General features: G+C 39.3%; 1 protein-coding gene across 2 annotated transcripts in view; it reads left to right on the forward strand.

Moving 5' to 3' along the window:
* NOTCH2 (notch receptor 2) overlaps positions 1-20,185 on the forward strand; it is a 178,058-nt gene that overhangs the window by 633 nt on the left and 157,240 nt on the right. The gene's annotated exons all lie outside the window — the stretch shown is intronic.

Below are 20,185 nucleotides of genomic sequence, written 5' to 3' on the forward strand. Positions count from 1 at the left end.
TTGAGTTCGGGGAGTTGGGCAGTTTTGCCCACTTTGCTCCGCGTTTCCTGGGGTCGAGGGAGAGCCAAGGGCGGGCTGCCCGGGACAGCCATCGCCGGCCGCGGAGCGCAGATGGGCTGAGCGGAGGAATGCCAGATCCTGGCGTGGAGGGAGCGGGGGCAGGGCCTCCAAGGCCAACGGCTTACACCTTCACAGCCAGACTTAGCTTTGCTAAGAGGAGGCCCACAGTCTGAGTGGGTGGGTTTGGTTTGGATGGGGACAGGGTTCTGCGGCGCGCCTGAGTTCTGACACTGAATCCACGGTCCCCATGAATCCGGTGTAAAGTTTTGCTCGAGTCTTTGAAAGGTGGAGGCAGGAGCAGTAGGAAAACTGGTGTGGCTGCTTGCTGAGCCACATGATTTAAAAATCTCCACTGCTGTTATTCTTACCGAGGCGCAGAGCTCGGGCGCTGTTTCAGAGTCTGTGTCCAGCCCCAGGAATGTGGTGTGACGATCACCAACTCCTCCAACCTGGCAGCAGCTTTTGCTGTTCTTTTGGCATGGTTGGAGGTGGGGCGGGGGCGGGTGAGGACCAGTGGATACGTTAATTCAAAGTGGTGCCTTCGAAAGCTTCTTTATGGTTGGATATTTGCAACAGTCTTTCTGAACACGGTTGGATCAAGGAAAGGAAATCGAATCATATCTTACCCATCCCACCCACACTCTTAGATTGCAGATTTCTTCAGACTGTTTAGTGGAAAGAGCTTGGGCTTTGGAGCTCTGCTCTTTAATCCTGGGTTCAAATCCAGCTCTGTTGTATGAACTCACCAATAAAATGGGAATGAAATTACCCAGCTAATAGGATTAATTAAGAGAATGTATATTAAACCCATGACAGTCAAAAGGTATTCAGAAAGTCCTTTCAGGGCAGGGCTGTGTTTTTTTTTTTTTTGAACTCTCTGATTCCAGTGGGATGGTGGCTTGTGCATGTTTGTTGAACCGAAAGGGGCCCCTTCTTTTCCTAGCCTAATCTGAAGGAAGATTTTTTACCCTTACCAAGAAGACTAGTACATGATCTATGTCTCTTTGCAAAGAGAAAGTTATGAAGATGAGCTTCAGAAAACTTTGCTTTTTGTTCATTGTTAACAGACAGTCGACATGCCAATCACAGATGTTTAAAAGACATCAAGGTTATTTATCACAGTGCTGGGTTGTTCAACACCAACCAGATCCTTCTTGGAAAGTTCAAATTCCATACACTTCTGGGTCCCTCAGAATTTCAGAAGTGGGCTAGGATGCTGTGTGATGATGAACCAAAGCTTTTGTTTCAGAAGCGTTTAACAAAACACATACGATAGTATTTTTGCCTTTCCTTTTTCTTTGAGTGAAAGTTCTAGTATAAGTGTAAATTTAGGATAGAGAGGAGTATAAACAATGGGCTAGTCCGGGGTTATAATCCTTGGTCTACCATTAGCTTGTTTTAGTAAATAATTTAATCTTCATGGTCTGTTGTCTCATCTATGGAAGAGAACCAAAGAGATCACTTACTTTAGAGAGTTGGAGGGAATAATATGTTTGCAAAGCGATTTGCTAAATTAAGTGTTTAATGATGAGACTGATGTCAGAAATAGGATTACTCTGACACACAAGGTTTCTCTCATTCTAGGACCTATACTTCTGCACTGATGAGGTATTGCTCTTACTAGCCAGCTTTTAGGTGGACAAGTCGAGTGTTAGTGTTAGCTCAAAGGATAGGATTTAGGTATTTTGATTTTTAGGTGTTCTTCAGATGCTAAACTACACAAAAATAGAAGAGATTAAAAAACCTGTTTATTGGTACAAATCTTGAATCTTTTCAGAGTCTAGCAGTGAAAGCTGCTTGAATCTTCTCAATTTATTATCATTGTGTTTTGCCAAGGTACCAATTATAACACACCCTTCCAAACTTTTGAGTGTTCCTGTATTTGGCTAGTGGCCAATTGTTAATTTAAACATCGCTGAGTTCCTAAGGCAAGGAGCTGTCAACCCATCTGTCTGATTGTCTAAACAGCTATCAAGACCACCCCTTGCTCCTTGTTTTCTTTTGCTTTGCAATGGGAAGTGACTCCCTGGTTTTGCTGCCTGCTAGATGATTTCTCAGTTGAATTCTTCGCTTGCTTTTAAAAAAATCACCAATTGTTTTTTCCTTCAGATGGAGATAAAACTTACCCTAAAACTGTTTTCCTTTTTCTTCTTGTTCTCTCTGTATTGTTATTATTTCTTGTTGGGGAGGAGGGATGAAGGAGAATGATTTTTCTTTTTTTTAGTCTCTCTTTTCCTTTTCCTGATTTTTTGATTCTAAAAAATATTTGCCACATCTTTTTGGCATCTCCCTGTGCCATTCCCACTCTACTGCCTCTTCTGTGGGCTTCTTATAGCATAGAGGAGTAACTTTCGGTTCACCTGAACTATAGTTGCTGACTTCAGGAGCCTTAGAAAATGTTTAAGTTTGGTGGGATATGCTTGGATGCTTCAGACCAGCCTTACAATACATTTTAAAAATATCACGCCCGCAGAAATTCTATTTTGCCCACAAAATTTGCATTGATCTAGTTCCCACTCTCCGATGCCATTCCTAGTGGTCTTCCTCCTTACCCTGTCCACGGCAGTAGAGCAAAGGTCCACATCCTGGCTGCTTCAAAATCAGCTGGGGTGCTTTTGGTGCAGTAGATCTGAGATTCTGTATTTTTCAAGGTTTACAGGTGATTCTGATACAGTAACTTGGTTGGAACTCAATGATATTTCATTATTCTGCCTTCAGGTGAGTATATGGGGTCTTTCCTTTTTAATTTTAATAATTTCCAGAATGGGCTGAACCTTAATCAGCCGTTCCAGTATTTAACCCTTCTGACTCCCAAAGGTTTTGAAAATTGCCAGCATAAAAGCTATAGAGTATAATACTATTTCTTCTTGTTCATCTGGGCACAATGGGTCCACATTGTCTCTTTAGAAGGGCTTCATATATTTGCGGGATATTATTATAAATGGCCTCCTCCCTTTCTTCTCTCTTTTTCTTCAAGCTTCATTCATATGTATCATTTTTGGACAGTTTGTCTGTTGGTCCTTAACGGTTTTAGAGCGAAAAATTCTAAGCAATGGTTTGCATGAGAATATACTCCGAGGTTTTACATTATACTGTGTGTACGGTGCTTATTTAAGTGCTTCTTTTCTTGACATCTCTGGATGCCGCAACTTGAACCTTTTATTTTACTTCCACCCTTTCCTTATTCTCCTTCTCTCTTCTTTCCTTTCTCTGCAAATGACTTGAAACCAAAGGGTTTTCTTTTCCTCTACTTTTCTTTCTTATCGGGCTACCATATGCATTGTATTTTGGGCAGATCACTGGACTAGAAGCCAGAAGATCAGAATTCTCCTCCAGGTCAGTTATTAATTAGTCTTGTGCTGTTGCTGGAGGGGCACTGCTTTGGTCCTCCGTTTGCTCGGGCACTTTGTTCATAATCACTGAGCCAAGACTAGAGTCGAGACTAGAATTTCTCTCTTCTGGTCCTCAGTCCAGTGCCTCGTCCATTCTCCACACCACTTCCATCTCTTGTACAAATGAGCTCATGTACACAAAAGTACTTAGCACTTCCTCAAGTGCTTATTGTTAATGTGTGCCTCTTGAGGAAAAGAACTGTGTCTTTTCAGTTGTGTTTATTCTAATGCCCCCCCCTTGTACCTAGTATGGTGCCTTGGCATCTAATTGGCACTCAATAAATATTTGTTTAATTGAACAATTACTTTTAGTCATTTTCTTATTCTGGACTACTGTGGTACTTCAAGTCAGTTTTTTAAAAGACAGTATTTGCAAGAGTTATTGTTTACCTTTCATTTGGGGGAAAAACCAAGTTTTTCCCTTCCCCAGATGTTTTATTTAAACTTGCCATTTTGAATTTCCCTCTGTGTGTGTGTGTGTGTGTGTGTGTGTGTGTGTGTGTGTAGTTTCTTCTCTCTTTCTTTTTTTCTTTCCTGATCACTTCTGACCTTCATAAAGGTCACTTTTACTTTGGAATTTAACCTCAGAGGTGCTGGCACCCACCCCCAGCCTCTCACTTGAGTTGCTCCTACTGCTTCCTGTATTTACCATATTACTATGGCAGCAATTTCTATTATTTTGTCCGGCGTTGCCACACCTGACTGTAATTTGGACATTTTGGGGACTCTCGGAATATAGTGTTTTTAAAATTAGAATTAAGAAAATTTTTTTTATTTTACATTGGAGTGTAGTTGATTAACAATGATGTGTTAGTTGCAGGTGTACAGCGAAGTGATTCAGTTATACCCATCCAAGTATCCTTTCTTTTTCAGATTCTTTTCCCATTTAGGTTATTACAGAATATTGAGCTGAGTTCCCTGTGCTGTACAGTAGGCCCTTGTGGGTTATCTGTTTTAAATATAGCAGTGTGTACGTGTCAATCCCAAACTTAGAATTAACTAAGTTTGTTTAGATGATTATTTTGAGTTTTTTTTCATCCTGAGCTGGATATTGCAAACTTGTACTAGACTGAGAGGATATTTACATTAAGTGTATTTGTTTTTTCCCACCAAGAGGGTTCCCTTGAAAACCACCACCACTGACAAGCAACTCTAACAGTGAGACATGATAAATAAATTTTTGAGAGAATCATAGAGTGTGAGCTATCTCCAAAATGAAATTTGTTCCTTGAGGGCAGGGACCATGTCACACACATCCCTTCTCTGACCTGTGCCCAGCATGCAGAGTCAGCTGGGCAGCAGGTCCTGGTTAGAGCACCTGTGACTCCTGCTCTGTCCTCCCCAGCTTTGGGACATTCTGAAAGAGAGCAATGGTGAGTCAGGGGTGTGTCCTTATACTCCTTTCTCCTTTGAAGAGAAAAAATCAGTTGAAGGCTGACCCCACCTACAGACTTGTATGCTGTCTCTTTTTATTAATTAACAGGTAGCTGAAATTTTCCTCTTTATTGACTTATGTATTGGGAGGAACTTTAAAAAGTTCACCTAGTCCTGTCTTTCCCGTGCTGATTCTGATCCTCTTACAACATCCTGGTTAAGATGTAGCCTGCCTTTTTTCTCCTTGAACACCTTTTGTGATAGACAGCTCCCTGCCTTCGGAGGCAGGTGAGTCTAGATTTGGACAGCTGTAATTCTTAGAAAGATCTTTTTATATTCAGCGGTAATCTGCCTCCTTATGACTTGCCCCCATTGACATTCTTCTCAGGCATTTGTCTCAAAGAGTCCTGAGCCCTTTGTGGGTGACAGGGATCCAAAGGTACCCTTTACTGAACTGACACCCACCCCTCCGTAGAAGGAGTTAAACTCAGTGAGGAGCATGAAGATGATCCCGTCTGGGGTGATTGTTTGGGTTAATCACCTCAGCCCTATGTGTTTTATACTTCCCTGCCCAGAGGGGCACTTGTGGGAGGGAAGCATTTGTTGAGCAGTGTTTCCCTAACCTCTCTTATGATAGGAATACCTGGGGTCTTCTCCTGGAGATTCTGATCCAGTGAGTATGGAATAGTGTCTGGGAATTTGTATATTTAAGAAATAGCCAGGTAATTCTTACACTAGGGAAGTTTTGGAATCACTGCAGAGTGAATCTAGGGAAGCCAAGGGCTTTTTGTTTTGTTTTTGTTTGTTTGTTTATTCTTTGATAGTGCTAGAGGTGGGTTGCTTTGACTGCGTTCTGTGGTCATTTTCTTCCCCTGCTTCTTACGGAATGCCTAGCTCACCAGGGAGAAGGAAGCTGCTCTGGTGTCCCCATAAGGCTAGTAAAGTTGTTTTGTTGTTAAAAAAAAAAAAAAAAAAAAGTTTTTTTTGTGATCTATCCAAAGTCTTAGGACTGCCATGTGTGTGTCATGTATGACTTTGGTGGAAGCCTCCTTATCCCTCCATCAGAATGTTACCTGAGATACCAGAATACTTAAAAGTTCCACAGACTTTTTGGTGTCCATTAAGGAATTCTGTCCTCAGCCCTTGTGAATGATGCTGTCTTTGAGGATGTCTGCTTTGTTAACCTGTGAACACATGTCTGGTGCAGGGATTTCCCTCAGATATGTTAGTGCAAAAAAATATAAAGGTCACTCATTTCAGGCAGTCCTGCTTTGGTGGGGTGTCTGGGCTGCTGCAGTGAATGGAAGAAGGAAGGGAGAATAAAGGAGCAATGGAGGACCTCGGACGCGCAGGCTCAGCGGACATGGCTCACGGGCCCAGCCGCTCTGCGGCACATGGGATCTTCCCGGACCGGGGCACGAACCCGTGTCCCCTGCATCGGCAGGCGGACTCTCAACCACTGCGCCACCAGGGAAGCCCTGGTCTTGCTGTTCTTGATAAGAAGAAGGAAGTGGCTTCAGATCTGAAAGGATATGCTCATGGCCTCTGGATGGGACAAACAGCAGTGTTCGTTGGCAGTGGTAGGAAGTTGGCTGTAGGTCTGTTCTTTCTTTTCTCCTCTCCTTTTTGAAGGGAGGACCAGCTTTGTGGCAGAAAATACATTGTGACTTTAAAAAGAATAGTAAAGCCAAGAAGGTGGGATGAAAAGCCATAGCTAGGAATGAGCAAAGCAAAACAATTATTGTATTAATTTACTTATATATGTAAAGATATGTTTCTATATAATACTCTAGTAGGAGCCCTAGCTATATTGGCTCTAAGATTTATTGCCTGTGTAGCTCTTCTCTCTTAGTGGTGTGTTAGGGAGGACTGTGGTGTGTTGTCATCCTTAATTTGTGTGTTTTCCTTAGTATCATGTGGTAGGGAGTACAGGGTATTTTACTTTTCTAGCTGTGTGGGAATCACTGACCAAATGGAAGATAGAGTCCTGCCCCCAAGGAGCTGACATCATCAGGGAGACAAGACAGATGAGCACACAAAATTAGGAACATGAAGTACAGTTATTTAGTAACTTATCTACGCTCTCTGAGAGCAGTTTCCTGTAGTCAGGGTGACTAAGAGCTGTAGGGTCTGAGGGAGGAAACTCTAGGACCACCAGGGAACGGCGACCCCCAGCCCACCCCTGCTGGGCTTGTCTGCTGTTCTCCTCTTTCTCTGTTGGAATTCAGAAGTATCAAAACTTGACTTGACTGGGAAAAGACAAAGACCCCTTGTTTGGTGGGGGTGTAAATATAAATTTGGCACCTGCTGTGGTGTCTTAGTGGGTTTGTGGCAAGAGAGAGGGCTGTGTTCTCAGTCCTGGATGCTGACTGAGCCTGATCTAGGACAAGTTAAGGTGGAAGGGGCTCCTTTGGAAGATCGAGTTCTCAGTGGCAGTAGCTGAAGGAACTTCTCATCACAGTCAGGCAATGACTGAGGTGTAGCGTGGACACACCCCGAGTTGCTGCCTCAGGTGGCATTGATTAATCATGCTGACACCTCCCTCACCCTCTTGTGCTTGTCTTGGCAAACCCCTGTCCTACTAGCCCCTCAAAGTTTGGGGTTTACTAGATGATTGGACAAACTCTTGGGAGGTCATTTTACTGTCCCTTGCCACTCTTGAACTGCAGGCGGGTTACCATGTTCCAGTTCCGGTGCCCTCGCTCTCCTAGTCAGGCGGTGAGGGGCCTGTGTCTCTCTTCCCAGTGGACTGGAGCACCTTCCCCAGAGGCCTCTAGGGCAGTTTCTGGTCTTCAAGTCATTTCCTTCTGCAGGATATTGGCAGTGACTCTGGTTCTTTGAATGCCTCAGCCAAATATCGTGCCAAGGTGGACTCATCATCTCGCAAAGACAGGTTGGATCTGTGGGTGTTGCAGAACCTGTTTCTGGGTTAAGGGTAGCGCTCCCACCCTCATATATTTATTCATATGAAGAAAGCGTGTGTGTATTTTGTGAGGTAAGGAAAACATGATGATAATATTTTGACTGGAGTCAGATATTGTCTCCCTAATAGTCTGTTGTCTTTTAACAAATAGTATCCCTTTAAAATACAGTTTTGCTTGCTGACTGAAGTGTTGTACAAGAAGCTGTGGTTACATTCTAAAGTATACTACCTTGTTCAGAGGCAGGTGCCTTTTTAAATTGTTGTTTGCTTCTTTTTCATCTCTTTTTACTCTCTCTCTTTTGTGAGGAGATTCTGGGAGCCTTTTAAACCTCAAAGATTAAATAGCCTATTTTAACTCGTACCTAACAGGGAGAGGTTGCTGTGTTGGCATACTTATCCAACATTCAAATAAGAAAAATTGAGAACTATTTATACACTAATATGTTCTGTTGAGTTTATGAATATGAATAATAAGAAAACTAGATAGTGCTAATTTGTTAACTTCTCTGAATGGTTAATGTGGTATGCTGCAAAGAAACTTGTTTAATTCTCTGCTTTCACATGCTTTTGTTTGTCTCTAAAGTGTGGAGAGTTATTGAAGTTTGAGGACATCTGTGTTTTGATTATTACTTTTTACTATGTTTTCTTTGCAGAGAATATGCCTTTACTTATTTGCTATATCTTTTTAAATTGGAAACATGAAGGGTATTTACGTTATTACAACATCTAAAGCACTTTCTAATCTTTATGAGGATTATTAGAGAAAAAAACATATTTGTAAATCATGCAAGTTTTGGATGTTACTATATAAAGTAAGTAACAATATGTCATGGCTCCTGTGACATAAACTTTCTAAGACATTTAAGGAAAATGGTTGTAACTGAAAACAAACATTGTTACATTTTAAGGTAGGGTTGCATCGCAACAGAATTATTCCTTATGTTTACATGTAATTAACTCATATTTATACTTTGTTGATTTTCTATGGCACCTTTATAAGATTTTTTTGGGGGAGGGGGTTTTAAAGTAATTACATTTAAAGATAGTTAAGGACCTTTGAAAAGTCTAGAAAAGTGTAAGAAAAATCCACAGTCTTAACCACTGTTAATATTTTGGTGTACATCATTTGGTCTTTTTATCTACTCTTAGTTTTAAAAATTGTATATAATGTATATACAATTTTCTGTTCTGCCTTTCTTTGGTGATTTCTCCTTTGCTTTGGTTGCATATTTGGCTCCATCTTTTTTTTTTTCTCTATATAAATGACACTGATCTTCTTTATACAAAAATTTCCCTCTTTAGGATTCTTCCATTAAGCTAGATTTCCAGAAGAGAAATTACTATCTCAAAGAGAGTGATTTTTAAAAATTGGGAAATAGAATTTTTTAAACAGAAAAACATAAGAGAAAATTAAAATCTCCAATAATCCTATCACCTCCAATCAAAACCCACACTTGCTATTTTGTTACATTTCATACAGTTTTGTTTCTGTGTCTCTTACTATAATTAGGACTTTAACATATTACAGTTTTACCATATACTTCTGCACCACTTAAAATATTGTGAACATTTTCCCATATATAAATATTTCTTTTATTTTATTTTTTTCTTTCTTCCTTTTCATTGAGTATAGTTGATTTACAATATTGTGTTAGTTTCTGGTGTATAGCAAAGTGATTCAAAAAGAATATATATATATATATATAAAATCTTTTTTCAGATTCTTTTCCATTATAGTTTATTACAAGATATTGAATATACTTCTTGTGTATAAATATTTTTTTAAGAACATGGTTTTAAAGGCTGCATATTGTTCTGTCTGAAGATTCTATTATATTTTATTTAAACTGAAATCTATTCTTAGTTCCCAATTTTCATAATTTGTAAATAATGCTGTGATGAACATTCTTACATATAAATCTTGATAGGAATATTTATTTTCTTAACATAAATTCCAAGAAGTCAAACTATTGTATTAAAGAGTGTGGATCTTTGTGTGGCTTTTGATATACACTGCCAAATTTCCTTCCATATAGTTTGACCAAGTTATACTTCTATCAGCAGAATATGAGACTCTCAGTGTTTCCAGCCATTGTCAACACTAGTTTTTATTTTTACAACTCTTTACCAGTTGCGTAAGTGGTAAATGCTACCTCATCTTAATTGGTCTCTCTGCTTACAGTGATGTTGAATGTTTTTCATACGGTCAGTAGCCATTTGTATTGCCTTTTCTTTTTATTTCTTTATTTTGGTATATTGTGTCTTTTATTCATCAAGGTATTTAGTTTTTGGTTACTGATTTAAAATATTTCTTTAAATATTAAAGGTATTATCTCTTTGTCTATCTTAAATGTGTCAAAACATGTATGGACACGTTAAACTACATAATATCAAATTGCTACCAATATTGATATCAAAAATTTATTTGATAGTTTTTTAAAAAATCCTTTGATTTCTAATGTGCTTGGTCAATTTTCTATGTATTTGTTAACTGGTATTTTCTGTAATTACTTTAAAATTCTAATCTGACTGTATCATAAATCAACAAGCTGTCAGTTTTATGTGCCCAGAAAATGCACATTTACTTTAATACCTTATAAAAAGATGCTGGAAAAAAAACAGTGTATTCTGGAGCCTGATAAGTGATTTTGGTGGGTAGAGGTTAATCTGCTTCTGTGTTGTCTTCTGAGATATCCAAGATCTTGGAAGTGTGTAACATCCCATTAGGCAGGGCTAATATGCACTATTAAATCTGATATTTTGGCCTAATTGATAATTGTGCAATGGTCTAGCCAGTCAGTTTGGTCGGCCAACAGGATGACTAAGATTCCTTCCCCTCTCCCTTCACCAAATTGATTAGTTGTGGGACAGAACTGACTGAATCAACCTGTTGTTTTGGCACCCCACGAACACCACCTGTTTCTTAGCTTTCTCCCTCCAGCCTCCCACTGCCCTAGTGCAGTGCTGTGTGCACAGTGGGTAGGAGATCAGTGTTGTTGCTGAAGAATGTTGCAATAAAGAAGAGTAGATTTGCTTTTTTTTTCAAGCTTGTATGTTCTTAAGGCATCCTGCTGCTTTTGGCATAAGAGTTCCAGCTGAACTGCTCTATGTGGCAGCCCTGTAGGTCTTAAGTATTTGATTCAGAGTAATTTCAGGCAATATTAATGCTTTCTTAAGTATCATTGGAATTTACTGGGCTGTTTGTTTGCCAGCTATTACCGTATTTAGCATGAGGAGACCTGGGGAACAACGTCATTTCTGACCAACCAAAGAAGGAGACCTCTCTGTAAGATTGCAACTTTTTTTTTTTTTTAAGGTGTGGTTAAGAGAAAGCCAGTTAGATTCCAGTTTGTGTCCCCTGGTCTTTGCCCCAGCCACAAAATTAACTTACGGATGGGAAAAGAGGCTTGATAGTGAAGCTCTTTCTCATCCTGAAGTCTAATGCTGTTTCTGGGAGGAAATTAGAGAATTCTTACGCCTGGACTGTGCACGGAGAGGCTTAATCAGCAGGTGAAGTTGCTGATTAAAAACATACGTTAATGGACGTTTATTCTCATCTTTCCTCTTGAAGGCTTATTACTTTTCTGCTTTGTCATGATCTGAATTTATTTTGGCCCAATCCTTTTCTCCATCCTACTTTTGGGATTAGCAGCCTTCCCTCTATGGCTTAAAATTTCTCTGCCTCAGTTTTTCCATTTTAAAGATGAAGATAGTATTTGAAAGGACCACTCGATACAATTAACATAAAACGTGAAACAACCCTAACATTTACATAGCAATGCAGAGTTTACAGAACACTCTTACACAATTGCCTCCTTTAATCTTTACAAAATCTCGGTTGAAACTGAGCCTCTGAGGGGTTAGTTGGCTTGTATACCATTGTTTAGCCCTAGATAATAAGTAACAGAGCTGGGACTTAAATTTGTGGTTTGACTTTTAAAACCTCAGCTTTTTAAAAAAAATTGCTTACTTCTTACTATGTGTCCGTCCTTCTCCTAGGGGCTTTACATATATCTCCTCATTTAATTCGCGTGGCTATCCTTTGGGGTAGACAGTAATTAGCTGTATTACAGGTAAGGAAATCGGAGCTTAGATTCGTAGCTTTGGGTGTTGGGGCCAATCATGTTGTTAGTGAGGGATGGAGCGAGGATTCAGACCTCTGGCTCTAGGGCCTCTGCAGTCAGCCATGGCACTTTCTGTACATTCACACGATTACCCTGCACAACAACCCTTTGAGATGGGGAGTAGGGGAAACTGAGACCTGTAACATGCTCAGGATAATGCAGTTAGTAAGTGGCAGGTTTGGAATTGACTGATTGATTGACTGATTGTTTTGGTCTATTTGTCTCCCTAACCTTTACTCATTCTAGTACACTGAAAATGCATGTTTTTCATCATAGGTTCTCTGAATGTAAGAGCCAGCTGTTAGGAATCATTTGTACCTTCTGAATAAATGGGTTGATTTTAGTTGACTAATGGCCCTGGGCTTCTCTCAGTTGATTTCTATCATCAGGACAAGCAGACTGAATTTGGGTTGAGAAGAGGGGAGTTTCCATTAAGGATGTCTTTAAGCCAGAATGGGCCACAGCTATGAGCTCCTCAGAAACCTGCTCTCAAGAGCAATGGCCCAACTCCTAAGGGCTCTGCTTGGGGACATTTCTCTTTGTGTTTTGAGAGACTTCTCTTTGAGAAGGAGTTGTCAGCTTAGAGGGAGAAAGGGCGGGGATACACAGGGCTCTTAACTGACTAGCCCTGTGTCCCTGATTCTTAAGCACTCTATGCTTAAATTTCATTATTTATAAAATGAAGGTAATAGCAGCATGTAATTGCTAGGGTTGTTATGAGGATTAAATAAGTTAATCAGTGTTATATTTGTAGTATGGTGCCTGGCACATAGTAAGAGTGCAGTGAATAGTAGTTATTGTTGGTGGTGTATTTTATGTTGCAGTTTAGACTGGCTTTTTGTTGCTTTCACTTTTCTTTAATCAAAAGTGGATGAGTGATTCAGATCCTTGGTGAGAAATAGGAGCTTCATGTTTGCAGCATGTAGACTGTTCACTGGTTTCCCATGAACCTGTAAATATTTAAGGGTATTATATTTGAGTCTGTTCCCTTAATGGGGTGTATCTTCAATTTGGAGAATTTGTCTACTATACAAATTGTATTGATACGTATTCAATCATTTCCCCCTTATTTATTCACCAGACATTTGTGGTTGGATTATGTTTAGTACAGAAACTATGATTTTTCTGAGGTGTAGCTTTGAGGACAATATCAGGTCCAACACTCTTGTTCCCCCCTTCCCTATGATATGATAAACATCGTCATGTGCCATCTGGTGTCACCATGCATTTGATGTTTTAATTAGCCTTATAGCACTTAATGGAATCTCTTTGGAATAATAGAAATACCTCATGATCTGTTATTACACCTTTAGGGGCTCCTGGAGATTTTGGGATCTCGGGCTGGGAACCACCCATCTAGTCCATTGTTGTTTTACAGATGAGGAAAGCAAAGCCCAAGTGACTGGCCAGAGGGCCCAGAGCTAGGTCAAGGTTGGGGCCAGAATCCAGGCTCTCGTTTTCTAGTCAAGTGATCTCTCCTCTATACTCCTTAGTCGAATGATGTATCAGTATGTTGACCCTCTGATTTTTGAAACCTGAAAAGGGAACAGTGAAGGAGTGAGAAGGGTGGGGGAGGAGAGAAGTGTGACTATATTGTAAATGTCAGTGACAGCAGAGAAAATATTTGCCTGTGAGACCCTGCCTGTCCCTTTGGACTTCTTTGTAGTTAAGACAACCCAGCAGGACTGGAGTCGTTAGTGATTCAGAATTGGATTAGCCAGGACTGGTGGAGTAACTTTCTCAGAAAAGGGTTTCATATTTTAACATTTGTTTCCCATGACAGTTTACTTATTCTCAAGTTTTGGCAGCCTTGAACAAATGGTTGTCAGGTTTTTTGTTTTGTTTTGTTTTAAGACAAAACTCCAAATTTTATTTTGCCAATTTAGTAAACTGTATTCTACCTACCACTCCCTTCTGCTCCCTCTGTAATTATTTCTAAGACTTTGTTTTTCAGTTGTGGGAGTATTATGAAAGGTTTTCTTTTATGGTCTGAGATATTTATAATTATGTGTAAGCACACTGAAAATGTAAGTGGTGCATATGTTAACTCAGATACCCTTAAAACACTTAAAATATTTCCCAGTAATTTAAATCATCCTGCAAAGGCAGCTGCAGCCACTTACAGTAAAAGAGAGGAGGTATATACTAAGGGTAGCAGCATTTGAATGTAATTAATGTAGATAAATGTGAATGTCACTTTGGAGGAAATGTATTTGCATGAAAGCTGACCGGGGCATGCTTCTTTATTAATAGAGTGAATGAAACAGACAAAAAACTCTATCCTCGTGGAGCTTATAAGAAGTAACAGGGAGGGTGGGAGGGAGGGAGACGCAAGAGGGAAGAGATATGGGAACATATGTATATGTATAACTGATTCACTTTGTTATAAAGCAGAAACTAACACACCATGGTAAAGTAATTATACCCCAATAAAGATGTTAAAAAAAAAAAAATAAAAAAAAAAAAAAAAAAAAAGAAGTAACAATAGCTTCCATATACTGAGGGTTTATTACGTGACAGATGCCTGGGGAAAAAGTGCTTTATGTGTTTGCTTTAGTCCTCACAGTCGGTGTTATAATTCTTACTTACTGAAAGATTAAGGCATGGTCATCCAGGTCACCCAGTTAGTGATAAAGACCAGGAGCTGGTATAGACCAGGAGCTGGAACCCCCCTTGCCCGACTCCAGAGCTCACACATTTACCCACTATTAAGTGATGCCTTTGTCATTTGGTAGAGTCCTGTAGCCCTACAGATAGTGTAACTTTGGATTTAGTAATATTTTCTGTATTAAATTGACTTAAGTTTTACTCTTCTTAACATCTTACTTCTGAATGAACATTTACATAATGTGAAAATTATTTAAATGTCAAAATTCCATTTTGACGAGTTGCAGTTCTTTCTAAATCGCTTTGAAAATGGGAGGGATGGATTTATATTTGTTGTAATCCAAGGAAAGTTGTCTAGCATTTCTCTATTACTTCTTGATCTTAAAAGAAATTCTTTAGTAGATTAAGACTAGGAATGAATGTGTAGCTTTTTTAAAAGAATAAAAAACATTTTGAAAGTCTGAAAATGGCAATCCAGAGTCCTATTTGTGCCAGCGTTTTAAATTGCAGATAGCTTTTCTTGACTGTGTGCTTGTATTCTTATTGTATCTTTCTGAAAGGGATATAAAAGACCATGTAAAATGATTGGAATGCATATGAAAGTGGACATGGCCAATACTAAAACTGCCCAGTACTAACCTATCTAGGCCTGGGAACTTTGAAATTAACTGTGTGTAGCATTTCTACACATAGTGTTACAGAAAAAGCATGAGGATAACCTTGTCTTTTCTTCTTTTCTGTGAACATTTTCCTTATTATCTCCTTTGTCACTGAAAATTGATGGTCATCAATACTAATAGATGAGAGAAGTATGTTTGACATCAACAGAATCCCAGATAATCCCTTCTGTTTTAAAATACAGTCTAAACATGCATGATCAGACATGTGGGTCCTTTCAGACATACTGGACTTTCTCCTTCAGGTTTAGTTGTATTCAGCTGCCAGTTGAATGGTGAAGGAGAGAATGCCCAGGGATATGAAGCATAGTGAGAGGTAAATGACGGTAAAGGCTGATTATTTATGACTTTTAGATACCCTTCCAAATACATTTTGATGTTTACTTTAGCGTAGCTGGTGAGTTTTGGAACCAGCTAGGCCTGGCTCCGATTCTTGGCTAAGGGTATTGGGCAAGCCACTTAGCTTCTCTAAGTCTCAATTCCCTGATTTATATAATTGTAATAATAGTAATACCTAACTTGCAGGATTGTTTGTAAATATTGGAAACTGCATACTTAACTGCATGGTTCTGGGCACAGAATAGGTGCTCAAGTGCAGGGGGCCCCAAAGTTTAAACTTCATTAGTCTCATGGCAATTCCTCCTTTGGAAGATGTAGTCTGGGAATACTTGTCTCTGGACTTCTTGTTTTAATATCTTTTAATGATTCCCTTTAGGCTCTGCTCCATTGCCAAGACAGGATTATGGATCACCTAAAGAACAGACTAAAGCACTGTCATTTTAGTAATTTAAAGTTTGCAGGATTAATTGTGTGTAAGTCAAAAGCCTTTCTGACACTTTTGTCTGCTCAGTTTGCAGCAACTTGCACCTATCACCTCAGAAGCAATTAGGTGCATAGAAAAAAATTATTTAGTATTTCAACTCAAAGCTGGAGAACTCTTTCAATAAGGAGGATCTACTTGGTTGGCTTATTTGTTTCCATCTTTCACCCCTGAGTCTTCATGGAAATCAGGTTTGAAATGTTAGAAGCAGTTGGCTTTCAGCATTGGGAAAGCTTATCTAATCAGGCATGTGAAGTGGCCTATGTCAGATTTCTGTGCCAGAGAAGGCGAGGGGAGGGTGAGGAGATTATCGCTCTTGCTTGTAATTCCTGAGCATTTTTGAGACACTAGGAGAGCAGTGGGGAAATATTTTAAAAAATGGTTGAAGTTGGTTACACCAGCCTAACACACATAATACCTCCCATCCCCATTTAGGCTGGTCTCATCATATAGATGTATGTGATCTAATTTGAGTCATGTAATAGTTTATCATTTGGGGGCTAGATGGTGAAGTTTTTCTGTTTCACAGAATTTTGGATTGGGAATTTTACATACAATAATATTTTACATTAAATAGTGCGTCCTGGTTTATAATCACTTTTATCAACATGATCTTACTTGAGCCACAAATGAAATCTGCTAAGGAAGGAGGGCTGGTGATATTTTAGTTTTACAGGTGAGAACAGTAAGTCTCAAATAGCTTAAGGGAATTCCTCTAGATTGCATGGTGAGTATATGGCAAAGCCATGATTAGAATCCAGGTCTAATTTCTGGGGCAGTTCTTGTTTCATTATATCACATTGCTTGCTCCATAATGTCCCTAAATCTGAGTTCTGTTCCTCATGATTTGAAAGGATTCTCTTTCCTTTTGTTTGATTAGTTGTGTCAGTTAGAGCATGACAGTAATGAAGCAGAGGTTGAGGAGTCTTTCTCTAGATGGGTAAGTTAGCTTTTCTTAAAGCTGTTCTGTGCCTGCAGTAACCAGTTGTCCCTGCTGCTGTTGATCCAAAGTGAAATAGGCTGGAGAGTGTGGCTGACTCACCTTAACCCATCACAGCTTCCACATGTTCTGCCAGTGGGTCCATAATGTTGTGTTCATTTACAAGCATTTTATGTGTTCTGGTGTCTGTTTCTTAGTATTTTTCCCCAGCTGTTTTTTACTGTCTCAAGCCTTAGTTCTTCCGGAGTGGCCTGAAGTGACTTTGCTATTCCTTAAAGTTTCTCTTAAGTCTCTCAAGAGCATGCAGCATGGGCTACCCCTTAATGTAATTTTATTTCATAGCTCTTGGCATGTCTCTCCTTAATCATCATAACCTCAAATTTAAACAGAATATAAATTGTTTATACAGATAGGCATGTCAGTTTTGCACTGTCACTTATGTAAGTGCACTTTAGCATTTCTTCTTTCCTTTTGATCAAAATGAGGAAATAGAAAATGTTTTGTTATGGTAGTTTACGCATACACCCACAAGGAAATGCATAGCTAGCTTCTGTGGGAACTGTAACTGATACATTTTAGGGAAGAAAATGCATGATAGCTAAAATTTTAACTCTGCCAAATGGTCATGGGGAAAGAAAGAAAAATGATGAAATTCACATATTGCACTTCAGTTTAGCTTACTAATTCTGAGGCTAAAAACATATGAGCTTGTGGCTTGTTACATCTATTTGTACGTGGAAGTATGCTGGCCTTTCCACAGAGTGCATTTCAAAAGTTGTGCTTCTCATTCAACGGAGCCATCTCAACAAGTGTTCTTTCAGGTGTACAGTGTAGGAAAGCTTACTGCAAAGAGTGGCCAATTAGTTAGTTGAAGGTTTGACACCTCAGTATCAACAGACTGCCAAATGGACCATTTTGTCTCCTCTAGCAGTCCAGTTGGACATTTGGCCATGCCCTGTGGTCAGCTGAGAGCTTCCTCGATAAAGGTCACTGTCATCTAGCCGCATCGGGGGTGGGGCTGCACCTCTCTCACTAGGAAGAATTCGGTGATTCTATGTCATGAGAGCTGGGATTCCCCGTGTTCCATCAACCTGAGGGGAGCTTTGATAGCAGGATTGTTATTGTTCCTGAGGCACATAGATTATCCAAAATGCATATCATTTGTCGATAGAAGATTGGGAATTGATTATATATTTTTTATTCATGCCAGGTGGAAATTAATAGACTTGTTATAGTCACTCTAGTAAAGAAGTATTTATGGTATTTAAATTTCAAATTTGATAATTTGGATTTTTGAATTAAACAGACATCCCAACTTTAAGAGTGTGCGTGTGTGCATGCGCGTGTTTGTGTCTTGGGAGGAGGACGGATAAACCTTGAAACTGTTTTAAAAAAAAATTTTATGATAGTGCCTATTCTCAGTTGGCACCAGAGAATAACTATCCAGAGTGTTGTTCACTTCTAGTGAAAAGATTTAGGGAAGTTGTAACTGGTTTAATAACCATCTGTGGAGTGACATAGATCGACACACCCAATTACACAAGACCTGAGTCTGAGAACAGTTGATGTGCAATCATCCCATCAGCATCTGCTCATCATTATCAACAACAATAATGGCTCAGCTATTTCTTTGGGGCCACATGAAAAGACAGTGCACCCATAGCTAAGGGCAAGTCAGACCTAACAAAAACATAGCCCTCCCTGACCCCTTGCTCTCAAACTACGGTTTTCTGAGGTTTTGAAATAGTTCACTTTATTTCTTGTTTGTCATTAGTTTTCCTTTTTAGATACCGTGTCTTTCCAGCTCAAATTTTTGCCGGAACCAGGAAGGGCAATGTACTATGGGTCATTTTTCTAACCCATTTCTTTGTCATAACTGTTCATGTCCATGGCTTCATGCTGCTTTATGTGTATGAAAGTGTTCAGTATCTTTTTTAGCTTACACCTTTGTTACACCTGCTGTCAAACCACTTATGAGCACTTTCTAAAATAAATCATTTTGGTCACTGTGAGTTGGAGGGAAGGAATCAGTTCACAGGAATAAATTGACATGTTGAGAAGATAATATCTAATAGATGGCAAAGCACTTTCATGTGCATTATATCTTTTACAAGATCATGTGTTCATTTGTGGAGACTGAGGCAGACACCCTGTGAGACCAAATCCAAAGTCACACTGTAGGTACCAGGATAGTTGGAGAACCGAAGCCAGGTCTTCTGTCTGTTCCTTGGTGTATAACTGGATCATCATTTTATTGACAGAAATTTGGGATCTTTCTGTTTTTAAAAGGTACCCTTTTGCCTTTGGAAGCTACGTTAGCAGTTCTTTCCAGAGTGGAAAGACAGCAGTTATATTTTTCTGCTTTTGATAAAAATCATTGTTTTTTCTCTAAATTTTTTTGTTTCTAACTAGAATCTTGTAGCACTGCAGGGCTTCTGACTAAGGTGCCTTTTGGAAAAGTAAGGTTTTACAGAAATTTTTAAAATTTTTATGTATTTATTTATTTATTTTCTTATTAGTCATCAATTTTATACACATCAGTGTATACATGTCAATCCCAATCTCCCAATTCATCACACCACCACCCCCAGCCCCCGCCGCTTTCCCCCACTTGGTGTCCATATGTTTGTTCTCTACTTCTGTGTCTCAATTTCTGCCCTGCAAACCGGTTCATCTGTACCATTTTCTAGGTTCCACATATATGCGTTAATATACGATATTTGTTTTTCTCTTTCTGACTTACTTCACTCTGTATGACAGTCTCTAGATGCATCCACGTCTCTACAAATGACCCAATTTCGTTCCTTTTTATGGCTGAGTAGTATTCCATTGTATATATGTACCACATCTTCTTTATCCATTCGTCTGTCAATGGGCATTTAGGTTGCTTCCATGACTTGGCTATTGTAAATAGTGTTGCAGTGAACACTGGGGTGCATGTATCTTTTTGAATTATGGTTTTCTCTGGGTATATGCCCAGTAGTGGGATTGCTGGGTCATATGGTAATTCTATTTTTAGTTCTTTAATGAACCTCCATACCGTTCTCCATAGTGGCTGTATCAATTTACATTCCCACCAATAGTGCAAGAGGGTTCCCTCTTGTCCACACCCTCTCCAATATTTGTTGTTTGTAGATTTTCTCACAATGCCCATTCTAACTGGTGTGAGGTGATACCTCATTGTAGTTTTGATTTGCATTTCTCTAATAATTAGTAATGTTGAGCAGCTTTTCATGTGCTTCTTGGCCATCTGTATGTCTTCTTTGGA

The sequence above is a fragment of the Orcinus orca genome, chromosome 1 (assembly GCF_937001465.1).
Source record: "Orcinus orca chromosome 1, mOrcOrc1.1, whole genome shotgun sequence".
Taxonomy (NCBI): domain Eukaryota; kingdom Metazoa; phylum Chordata; class Mammalia; order Artiodactyla; family Delphinidae; genus Orcinus; species Orcinus orca.